At 35.8% G+C, this 12,896-nt stretch overlaps 1 long non-coding RNA gene across 1 annotated transcript; it reads left to right on the top strand.

The window, feature by feature from the left end:
- Positions 1-6,926: 6,926 nt before the first annotated feature.
- On the top strand, positions 6,927-8,792 carry LOC118490251. Its single transcript, XR_004888837.1, has 3 exons — positions 6,927-7,218; positions 8,239-8,354; positions 8,422-8,792. It is a non-coding gene; the product is annotated as an uncharacterized LOC118490251 (long non-coding RNA).
- Positions 8,793-12,896: the final 4,104 nt, after the last annotated feature.

The following is a 12,896-nucleotide window of genomic DNA, read 5'->3' as shown; positions in this document are numbered from 1 at the left end:
ATGCCTCATTTCACGTAATTTATATATTGCATTTTACACACATCAGTAGCATCACAACCACCCATCATCTTTGTTTACTATCCACCGCCTACTCTGCACACCATCACCTCCATCATCTTGGTAACACTGTCGTCATCATCCATCTTCGTCTATTTCCACTGACCCACTTATTCACAAACCATCTCCGGTATATATAAAGGGGGGGGGGGTGAGAGTGAGGAACGAGAGAGTGTGTGAAGGAGGGAGAGTGAGGGGTGGATGTAAAACAGGATATATATATATATATATATATATATAATATGAAACGGGATCAGGAGAAAACGCTCAAAAGTGTGAGAACGGTGAGAACGCATCCTGGCCCAACACTTGTCACGCGGCATAGAGAAGGGCGAAGGGGCTTTTTTATCCTTTCATCTTCTGCTTTTCCAGTTCCGCTTTTCCGAATGTTGTTTTAATTTTTGGGGTTTAAGATTTTTTGCGTTAACGAAATTCAATAATTAATGGCGTTTAACGGTTTCATCGTATTAACATTTTGGCGTTTATGGCGTTTATTCAAATCGTATGCCATTGGAACCCGGGGTGGTCAGGAAATCTATCTGAATGGCGTTTTTCAAGGCGTTTTAAAAAGATGGCCCGTTGTTCTATTATTTTTATAAACATTTTGGCATTTGTGGTATCCTGACGTTTTACAATTGTTAGATTATATTTCAGCCACATTAAAAAAATACAAGCGAAGAAAATAAATTAAAAATCCTAATCGGTTCTCTCTTCACAATCTTCACTGTCATCAATCTCTCTGTTCTTTAATAGTACAAGAACTGTCACAAAAAATATGGCGTTTTATGTAAAACTTAACAAACCAATCGGTTTGATTATTTTGCCTGCTCGTCTGTTGAAGTGGCTTTTTTTGTGGATGTTTGGGGACATAAATCTATGACGTGTGGGTGGGTTTTTCGCTTTTTCTTCATGTTGATCTTCATCTTTATAATCATCCCACTCTTCAGTATCATTGATCTCTTCTCCTCATCCAAGCCTTCTTCAAGAACAAAAAATACAAAATGCCATATGACTGGCATCAGTATCTTTTTCTTGAATTTTTGTCCATCTCATGCAGTAAAATCTTTCTGAGTAACTCGCCTCCGCTAACAATTCATTCAGTGAAACTTCACAAATAACAATTCTGAATATCCAAGAAAGCATATTAGCCATCTTTGATTTTTTTTTTGGCGTTTTACAGTGAGTGGTATTTAGTAGTATTGGCGTTTGTTTTTTGGTTTGATCAAATGGAAGTTGCTGAGACGTATCATTTTATAGGATCTCTTTTTGGCGCCTAAGTTAGGCGGTGCGTTATTATAATAAAGTATTAGTCTTTTCAGTTACTGTTTCTAATTATTGTTTTTGAGAAGCTTTATCTCTAAAGTCTGTAACACGTCCCATCTTTCAAGTTTGGCATTTTAGATTCTAATTTAATAAATTTTCCCTATCTTCAGTATTACTGTTTTGTAGTTACTGTTTCTAGTTACATTTTCAAGTTTATTTTTTATTTATTTTATTATTTTTTTATTTTTTTAGTTTTTTTTATAATACTTGTCCAAAGTAAATTTATGATGGTTTGATAAACGCCAAAGGCGTAAGACATTTGGCTTTTTGACGTTTTTATTAGATATGGCGTTGTTTCTATATAACAATCAACTAAAAAAGAAAATAAAACAAAATAAATATTGATCTTCTAAATCTTCACTGTCACCAGTCTCTTTTTCTTTTGAAGCATCTTCACTGGCTGTTTCGACTTTCATATGTTTTTTTTTATTTTTGTTTTTTGAAGTAGTTTTTTTGTCGCCGTTGGAAACCCAAAGTCTGAAATCAGCCTCTTTTTCTATAATTTTGTCCATCTCATGCAGCAAAATGTTATTGAGTTTACACCCTTTCAGCCAAAATGTTATCTTTTTTGGTATTTTACCGAGAAAAAGAACACCACAAAAATCTTAAAACTGTAAATTTGATCATGCTAAAATCAATAAAGTGTTGCTGTATGGTGATGGATAACATTGTTAATTCTCAGTTAGAAAGATAACTGATAATGTTGTCCACCCCATACAGCTACACTTTATTGACAACAATATATTTGATGTTTGGGTTTTCTGGCGTTTTATCAGACGAATGGTATATATTAAATATGGCGTTTGAGGTTTTTGCGTGTGTTTTTAATTGAATGTCTGAGTTGTTGTATATACAGGATTTTTTTGGCGGTTTTTTTAGGCGGAATTTTACTATAATTAAGTTTAGCGTTTTATATCTAATGGCGTTTTTACTTAGAATGGTGTATGATTTTTGTTTGGCGTTTTATTTTCATGAGATGGTGTTTTGTTTGGAGTAGTCAAAAGACGCTTTTACCCTTAATGAAGCGCGTCCACGTAATAAAATTGATGTTATTTACGAAAACGCCACCGCGACAATCTAGTCCATAGATTGTTTTGATCGGACGATCCATAAGCGTTCTCACCGCTATCACACTTTCCACCGTTTTCTCTAAATCCCGACCCTATATAATATAAATTATATTATAATTATATATAAATAATTGATTAATTCATTTTTATCTTATATATAATATACCAAGGGCATTATATTGTGTTTATCATGACTTAACAGCCCCACACTAACGATGTTAGTGGGGTGGACTGAAACTGTTAGAATTAACAAACTAATGGATGATAAATGCAGTTTTCAAACTTTTGGACTTAGAATGTTAAAACCAACAAACCACATGGACGAAAATTGAGGTTTACCCTAGTTTTATTTTCAACGTTTATTATTAATTGAATAAATCGTTAACCGAACCGATGAGCGCTCCTAGTTATTAGTAGGGGAGTTTTGTGGGTGAAAACAAGACAGAAATGGCTTCGAACTAGACCATATTGAGATCAAAATAGAAGAAAATCTTAACTAAATATACTACCAGTTAAGTCTCGGTTACTAAAAGTAACTTAACGTGAATACCTAGAAAACTAATCCAAAATATATATGTAAACAAAAATTACTAAAAAGATTAGTTTTGTGAGATTTCAAATGGTCAGTTTACAGCTAAAAGGTTACAGTTAAGTAGTGTTACTTAATTACGTACTTCTACATAATCACATAATACATAATGTTACCAAATCATGTAACGTTATACTTGTTTCAAGGTAAAATGCATATTACGTAATTTTGTACTGTACATAATTTTGTAACGTTATATAAAAATCATGTAACATTAAACAAAATACGTAAGCACGTAGCTTGTTAAATAAAAAAATATAGCAATATCCTACTCAAGTAAAAAAGAATACGATGTGCGTATTTATGGTGTAATTTTTTTTAATGTTAACATATGAAAAATGTATGGGTGTTTAAAAATCGCGAGGTAAGTGGGTTTAAAAGTCAACAATAGTGGTTTTATCTAAACCCTCCACCCCCACCCTCAGCTAGAGGTGTACAAAAAAACCGGTTTTAGAACCGAAACCAGGAAAAAAATCGAAATCGGTTTTTTAACTGGTTTTTTTATAACCGGTTTTAGAACCGAACCGAACCGCCGGTTGTAGACCGGTTAGGGATATTCATCTTCGAAACCAGTTTTAAAACCAAAACCGGTAAAAAACCGGTTTTTTGGAATAAACCGGTTAAAAACCGGTCGTAACCGGTTGGACCGGTTATTGTTTTGAGTAAAAAAAAAACGCTTAGTAAACCAAGCCGGTTATAAAAAAACCGGTTTTTGTTTTTGATGAAAAAACCGGTTCGGTTAATAACCAGAACCAGTTAAAAAAAAACGATTTGTACACCTCTACCCCCACCCCCAAAACACCTAAAACTAAACCCGAAACGTAAACCCCCCAAAAACCTAAACCCCCACCTGCAACCCCACCAAAAACCTAATTCTAATTCTTAACCTCCAAAAAGCTTAACCTTAAAAGCTAAATTAAACTCAAAAGCTATCTTTAAGCATATAAAGCACATGTGCAATACACATATAATGTATGTGTGCACTACAATTTTTTTTTTGAAAAAAAAGTATTTTTATACATAAAAAGAAGTGATTTTTTTTGTGAGATAATTGTAAAAAAATAAAAAAATCTGGTATGTTTTTAGGCTTTTTTACTTAGTTTTTTAGGTTTCTCATTTATATATAGTTTTCTCATGATATTATATATATATATATATATATATATATATATATATATATATATATATATATATATATAGGGAGCCGCTAAAATGAGAACCACCTCGAGTTGTAAGAACCGCGAGAACTACACCCCACGGAGCGCCGTTCGCCATGATTTTTTTTTTACAAGTAGATGTGTATATTATAAACACAGCCGTAAAAAATCATGGCGAACGGCACTCCGTGGGGTGTAGTTTTTTACACCACAAGTTTGGTGAAAAAAAAGAAAAAAGAAAAAAAATTAAAAAACACCAAACTTGTGGTGTAAAAAACTACACCCCACGGAGCGCCGTTCGCCATGATTTTTTACGGCTGTGTTTATAATACACACATCTATTTTTCACCAAACTTGTGGTGTAAAAAACTACACCCCACGGAGCGCCGTTCGCCATGATTTTTTACGGCTGTGTTTATAATACACACATCTACTTGTAAAAAAAAATCATGGCGAACGGCGCTCCGTGGGGTGTAGTTCTCGCGGTTCTTACAACTCGGGGTGGTTCTCATTCTAGCAGCCCCCTATATATATATATATATGGGAGGGCTATGTAGAAAACCCTAAAAATTTCAGAAAGAAAACTCTGAAAACTCCCATTTTTACCCAACCTCCCGACGTTTTTTTTTTTGAAAAAAATAACACATGTAATATACATGTTTTTAAGAGTTTTGGGCCAAAAAAAAAAACAAAAAAGCGCCGAAGGGATATTTAAAAAAAAAATAAACAAATTTCAGCAATGTCCGGGTAACTAACATGTGTTAGGCAACAAAAGCTGAAACTTGCTGATTTTTTTTTTAAAAAACATTCCTTCGGCGCTTTTTTGTTTTTTTTGCCCAAAACTCTTAAAAACATGTATATTACATGTGTTATTTTTTTCAAAAAAAAATGTCGGGAGCTTTGAGTTTCCCGGGTTTTCTAAAAATGGAGGGTTTCCTACCTAGCTTTATCATATATATATATATATATATATATATATATATATATATATATATATATATATATATATATATATATATATATATATATATATATATATATATATATATATATATATATATATATATATATATATATTATAAAAATAGGATCAAGAGAAAATGATTTGTAGTGTGAAAACCGTGAGAACGATTTTTAGCCATAAGATCCTTGTGATTTGTGACTACCAGGAGGGGTAAAATTGGAAGATCCAAAGAAGGGTGCACATGTTAATCACATGCCATTTTCCCCCATCAACTTTAAATGCCAATAACTTTTTTATACGTGATTATTTTTCTAAAAAAATTACACCATAAAACTCAGCTTTTTTTAATCTTTCCAACGAGTATACTATTGATATATTTTCAAAAAAAAAAAAAAAAAGAACTGGGTTTTTTTGTGGCCTTTTGAACTTTGTTTCTTTATGGCATTTTCAACTGGGTTTTTTATGGTGTTTTTCTAAAGTGCGTGTTTTTACGGCGTTTTAGTTTTTTATGACGTTTTCAGAACTGAGTGTTTTTATGGTGTTTTCAACTGGGTTTTCATGGGATTTTTTTCTGAACTGGGTGTTTTATGACGTTTTTTTGAAGTGGGTGTTTTTATGCCGTTTTTCTGAAGTGGGGGGTTTTTATGGTGTTTTCAACTAGTTGTTTATGACGTTTTCAGAACTGAGTGTTTTTATGGCGTTTTCAACTGGGGTTTCATGGATTTTTTCTTCTGAACTAGGTGTTTATGGCGTTTTCAACTTGGTATTTTCATGGCGTTTTTCTGAACCGGGTGTTTTATGGCGTTTTTATTTGAACACTCAGTTCATGTCATTATTTAGAGTTAATTGCCCGGATGGTCCCTGTGATTTGCCATTTTTTCACGTTTAGTCCCCATCTTTTCAAAATAGTATGTTTACTCCCTGTGGTTTAACAAATTATTACTCAGATGATCCTCTCAATGGATGAAGGTTAGTTTTTTTAGTTAACTATATGTGAAACGACTTAACTACCCTCACTTTTATTATAAATAAAGAAAACAAAAAAACTGATTGGTCATTAAAAAATAATAAGTGGGCCCCACAATTGTTCTTCACCATAGTCCCTTTTCTCCATCTCCTACCTCCTTCAGACCCTGCCTCTTCCCTCAGGTGACCTCTCCCCAACCTCCACCCTTTCTGGCCGATGGACTCCGCCCCAACCTCCACCCTTTCCGACCACACGCCACCACACCCATCCACCTTTCCGGTCACCCCGTCATCAACCAAACCCACCCCCCGTCCAAACCCATAACCACCTACACCATCGCTTCGTCCAAACCCATAACCACCTCCACCATCGCATGTCACCTCCGCTGTCATCATCACGTCGACCAAAAATTGTAGCTACTAAAACCACCTTAAAAACGATCTCAATCACCATCACCATAAGTTTTTTTTCGGTTCGCATCAATCGACTTCAACATCATTTTGTGTTTTAATGATTTTAAGGAAACATGCAACAAGTTTCAACTTGCAGAGACTAAGAGTCTTACTTTACATGACCTGCTAGCCTTTACCTTGAGAATGAAAATACAATTTATATCTATTAATAGGAGAACTGAAATGATTAGTGTTTTTATCTTGATCATTTACGTGTCTTAATCTTGGTTGTCCACATATTTGACACCTCACCCACACCAACTTGAATACAGAGAGACATGCCGATGTCTAGAGATTAGAGCCTGAGAAAGAGAAAGAGCGAGCCATGAGGGAGTGGCAGAGGCGCGGAGCCATGGAGGAGCATGGCTGCGCCAACTGATTCCGGTGTGTCAACAACTCCAACCAACGAAACAACGACTGAGAGAGAGAGAGAGAGAGAGAGAGAGAGAGAGAGAGTTGTGAGGGAGTGGCAGCTGAACACCGCCCCCAGTGGTGGAGCGATGGAGGAGCACGGCAATGCCACCTGATTCCAGCGCGTCAACGGCCCCAACCACGGAACAACGGCTAAGGGTTTCAGAGAGAGAAAGGGGCTGTGTAGACGGTGGCAATGACGACAGTTAGCATTCCGACCAGATTTCGGTAAGATCCGAACCCATCTGCATGTTTCATTCTTTGTTAAATCGGTTGGTCTTGAAAGCATCATATATGCTGATTTGGTGTACCCAATTGTTTCAGTGAAGGTAGATGGCAACTAGATTTTGCTATCAGCACAACTATCATCCTTTGCTACGATTAAACTATTATCCACTATTTTGTAGGTTCTCTCAAAGAAACAAGGGTAATTTCTTTTAGATGTTATTATGTGTTTTTAAATATGATTTTTCTATCATTCACAGTTGATTTCAGAATTCAGGGTATAATGGTGGTTAATTTTGTGAGGTTTGCTCATCTGGGTGTTAATTTTTTATCATAATTCATACTCTTCTTTGGAATCTCTCGATATTTTGATTAGTTGATGTGATAGTCCAATGCCATTGATTTATTCCTAATCTTTGTATTTTGTTTATGTTCTTGGTTGTTATCTGATTACCCTATTAAAGATTCTATAACTAGGGCTGTGTTTTCAAGAAAGTAACTTACAACAGTTTTTAAGTAGATGTGTTGTTGTGAGTAGTGAAAATTTGAACATTTTGTTACTTAACATTACTTTGACTTCATTTGGAATCTATAAGGTTTTCTTTATTGGTTTTATTAACGAAAAATGTGTCCTTGCAAAGTGATTGAAATCTTTATTTGATGTTTTTCTCTTTATGATTTTTGTGGGGGAAGGACACACGAAGGGTGTATGGATGTGCGTTTTAAAGTGTTTGTAGCTCCTTGGAATTAAGATTTTACTCCCGGCAAAGTTAGTTATAGTTAGTTGGTTTTATATTTAAGTTTGATCATTTTGATCGTAAATAATCACAGTGTCTGATTATAAAGAGTATCAAAAGACTCCAAAAATTGATTTTTGTAACTACAAATTGCTATAATTAGTTCAATTACACATTCAAACACCTCGAACATAAGATTTAATAAAAATTGTTTATGTTCAAGTTACATGTTTTTCTCTTTTTCTCTTTTCGTCTTATATTTTTTAGAATTTGTTTTTTGTCTTAGATCTAAAGAGCAGTACTGGCAAGGAGAACTAGGTGAAGATCCGGTGAGCAGATTGAAGCCTGTACGAGAGTTCTTCAAGTGAATCGACAACACTCTAGGCCGACTCTACATATAAGGTAAGCCACGAACTACTTCTGGCCACGTATGTGAATTCCGGTTAAGTAATCAGGTTTAAATGTGTAGAAAAAGTGAATAGGAGTAGGGCACCGTTGGAATTAGGGATGGTTATGTCAAATTGGTGGCTACTTGTGAAATTCCGGTTACACCCGTTTGGAACGCCAATAGAGGTGTAGTGTCCACAGGTCTGAGGTAAAGCATGGTGAAGATTTGAAGTTCTTGAGGTCTGTCTCGGTAATGGTTGATGAGAGTCAAGAATAGGTCAACTCGGTCAACACAGAAACTCAGGTCATAACCCAGTCAAACGATGGAAGTTCCAGTGGCCACTTCTATATTTTGAAATCTGGCTTTTTAACATAGGTTTGGGTTGCAGTTGCCTTTTATATCTTCAAATGCTTATAAACAATCATTTAGAGTTCTTGAAATGTGAATTGTCATGTTTCCTACAGTATTTTGCTGCTTAACATGTTTATAATCAGGGTTTTAAAAGACCTATGTATATGGAATATATTCGTTTATTGTTGCACAGTTTGTTTTGTATGTTGTAATCAGAATTTTAGAAAATTAAGTAAAAACTGGAAACCTTTTTTTACCATTCCCTGCTATAACAACCCTCCTAAAAATATTTTGGACACCCTAAGCGTTCCTAAATATACCCCGTATGCGAAAAAACAGACCCGAAATAGCCCTATCCTTATAAAAATCAAGAAAAACAAAATTCAACAGTCGCTCGCGGGCCGCGACGGTGACCCCTTTGGTCTGTCGCGGGACGCGACAGCCTTTGCTTGGTTGACACTGCATCGTGCCACGTGGCACGTGACTCACCGGATCTACCCCCTTGACTCAGCAAGCCTATACGCGACACGTAGGCTCTCGCGGCCCGCGACGGCCGAGACCTACTTGGTCGCGGGGCGCGACGGAGTATGCGACTAGCCTATATAAGGGGTGCTCGAGCTCATTTAACAAACCATTCATTTCTCGATTCCTTCCTCTAAATTCTATATAGTCAAAGTAATACCCGGGCATAATACCCATTATAAAGCGAAGCTCTGCCTCGTTGTAAGTACTATAACCCTGCTATTACCCTACACGATCGATTTAGGATTCCGTAATGCATGTCAGCTCTGCCCGACTCAGTCATTGGAATTCTGTCTCGTGTGTACACCCGATTGATCTAGGATTCCGTAATGCATGTCGGCTCTGCCCGACTCAGTCATTGGAATTCTGTCTCGAGTTGTACGGTTAATGTGAATTATGTTATTTTACTAACACGTGTGCATTGTTTAATTTTAATAGATACTAATCAGGAAAATCACCAAGAAGCCATAGTAGTATCACCTAAGTCAACAACGTAAGTACATTCACTTTTTCTCAATATTTGAGAGTACGTTTTTGTGACTCAAAATGTTTTACCAAAACCTCAAATATTTTCAAATACAATTACAGTGATTAAGTTTTTGTAATTCTACAATTGCTGCCAGTATTATGGGGTTTGTATACAATACTTGATAACCTTGACAATTGGGCACGGGTATCTAATGTGTGATATGACCATAGTCACAGATCCGTCGAGTGACACGTGCTGACCGAGTAATTGTGTAGATATAAACATTGTAATCACCCTTAATACTGTAATGTGTAAACAACTGATGCTTTACCAAAATGGAATGTACTTGCCAGTATTTCTTGCTGATAAAATGTTTTCAAAACGCGTTTCAGGTAACACAATGTGAAAGCCAAATAGAAGCCAGCTGTAGAGCACTGAATGGCTTGGAAAAATGGCTATAAAAGTTACCTAAATAAAGAAGAAGTTTTGTTTTCAACAATTAGGGTTTATCCCTACAAATGTATTGTCAAATGAACTTGGGTTTATCCCAAAATTATTATTATAAAAGTTGGTGTTTTACTTTGATAAACATATTTCCTAACTACGGTCATGATGTATTCCGCTGCTAAATTAATAAACACCGATATCGTTGATACCGCACCGTCCTCGCGGCGCCCGCTCCCGGGGTAGGGGTCTGGGGTTGCGACAGAGAGTGGTATCAGAGCTACAGCCACTGGTTTAAGCCAAGGAAGTGTTATGCTGACACTTAAATTTTAAATTCTGTGTTAGGAAATAACTTATGTGATTATGTGTTTTGTGTTATTTGACTATTTGTTAGTTTACAGTATGAGTGAGCAAGGAACTTCGGACGCTTATCGTCATTTAGATAGTTAACCAAAAGATGAGGGAACATCATCTCAACCTAATCCCTCAGGATACTCAGCCGATACCGAAGAAGGAATATTTATATTTAAGGCACAGTAAGAGGAACCCTTTACTACTAAGAAAAGAGGTTGGTTTAATGGAGGAGCACATGAGAGAAGAAAGAGAATGGAGAAGTTACAACAACAGAGAGCCATAGTCAGGGCTAATAGGGAAGCAGATGCACAAATTCAAGAAACAACAAATAGGCCACCTTGGGAGGAGGAACTAGATATACAACTGGCCAATTTTACATGTTAGCCACTACAGCAGTAGATGCTAACCTAAACCTGTCACACCCCTATTTTCCACGTGTCACCGGTGGGCCCGGTGGGGAATTCCGTGACGTAGTTGATATCGTCATAGTCAAACACAAAAATATAAATGCACAGCGGAAGCAAAGAAAGATTTATTTCAACTTAAAAATATTGTAATATTCAAGTATCACAAAATAGTCGAAATAGATCCACAGGCAGATCCAAACAAAAGAAACTTCATTTCAACAGACTTCATGCATCCTAAGCTTGCGAGACTTCTATGGATGCTAAGGAGTGACCAGCCTATTACGCGTAGTACCTGCACTTAGCCTTTTTGGAAAATACGTCAGTTTACACTGGTAAATACAATTTAACTTACTCATTTTGAAAATGTTTAAAAATTGATTTAAATTCCCTTGGCACAAAACTTTTTATAACTTGGGATAATTATTTGCTTAATAATCTTGTAAAAGAATTACATGTTCGTTATGCGTTCAGTTGCCCGGGTCGTGCCGGGTTAAAGATTAATAGACACACCACTTAATATAATTCCACCGCGAGACTTCTCTCGACCGACGATTATACTTTATTGAAATGCACTACGGGTGTACCCCTACACCCGTGTGCTAAGGTCGTGGCCATTCTTTGAATGATGCCAAGGATATCCGGGACATGGTCATTAAACCCCCAAAGGCGTTAAACAAACAAAACAGCATTTTTAAACGGGTTAATTTGACAACACATAACCATCAACTGGTTAAGGTCAATTCCCCGACCAAGCGGTATTTTATATACCGTACCCCAAGCCCGTATAGGGAAAATAAGTTAAACGTATTTACCTGAGCAAAGTATAAATCAAAAATAACGAGTGCACGTAGCTTTTACTGGGCTCCTAGATCTGGAAATTAAGGTTTTAATAACCTATTAGAATTCTAAGGGGTCTTACGTTTAGACCGGTTAGTTATAAATGAAGATTACGGTTTTAAACGCACAATAAGGCGAAGACCGTTTTAGAATGTGGGTTTGACCTAACAAGCTTGCATGCTTGTTTAATATGGGTAACATAATCACATTCTGGATTTTGAGACCAAAAAGATATGGTTTGACCCATTTCGGCTAAAATGGCCAAACTAGTCACATAAGCCGATCCGAACGCGTATAGTGCGTAACGAGTAACCATAAGAGTCAAATACAAGTTTCTGAAGTTAATATGCCTAAAATATGTTGTGATATCAGAATGATACCTTCCATTATGCCCCAAATGGTTTTAAACCAAAACTATGCCTCATAAGGGCGTTTTGGTTATTTTATAAGGTGTAAAAAGGTTAAAATAATAACCTGAGTTACAGGTCTGGTTAAATTAGTAAATATACTTAATTTACTAAGTTATAATAGTAGGGTATCAAATCTATGTGAAATTTATTACCTTTAACCTTACTATGCACCGTAGGGGCATTTTGGTAATTTCACATGTGCCTAAAAGGTCAATTCTGGAATTCTGAGTTTAAAACATTTGCCTACTATTTAAAATATAAAAATTCACTGATTACATCAGTAGGTTCAATCCCTTAAGCTTAATAAGGTTCTAGTGCACACTTATGCGTCAAAAACACTTAAAAAGGCGATTTGGAGCCATTTCCGGGTTTTCTATAAAAAGCTGATATTTTTAATATTCCAAAAGGCTCAAAATAATTTGTTTATCATAACAAATCAGTAGAAATTGGTTTGAGGTCAAAAGGGTTTGTAAAACTCATTTTATGGCTTAAAAGGGCAAAACCGGCATTAACCGAATTAATCTTAGAACACTAAGTTATGCTCAGCCTAAAATTAAATAAAAATCTTCAAAAATCCCAAAATATTATTTTATAACAGTGGGTAAAAAGTTTGGTATAAAAATTTGGGGTTTGATAGGCTATATGCAATTTACGCCATTTAATTAGTAAAGAAGCTCTTAATTACGCTATTGGGCATAACTCTTAATCTAGACCTCAAACTGACCTCAAATTTTGGGTGCAAGTTTATAAATCAGTAGCTAA

The sequence above is a fragment of the Helianthus annuus genome, chromosome 3, assembly GCF_002127325.2.
Source record: "Helianthus annuus cultivar XRQ/B chromosome 3, HanXRQr2.0-SUNRISE, whole genome shotgun sequence".
Lineage (NCBI taxonomy): Eukaryota > Viridiplantae > Streptophyta > Magnoliopsida > Asterales > Asteraceae > Helianthus > Helianthus annuus.
Note: the sequence above shows the minus strand (reverse complement) of the source record. Positions and strands in the feature narration are given on the sequence as shown.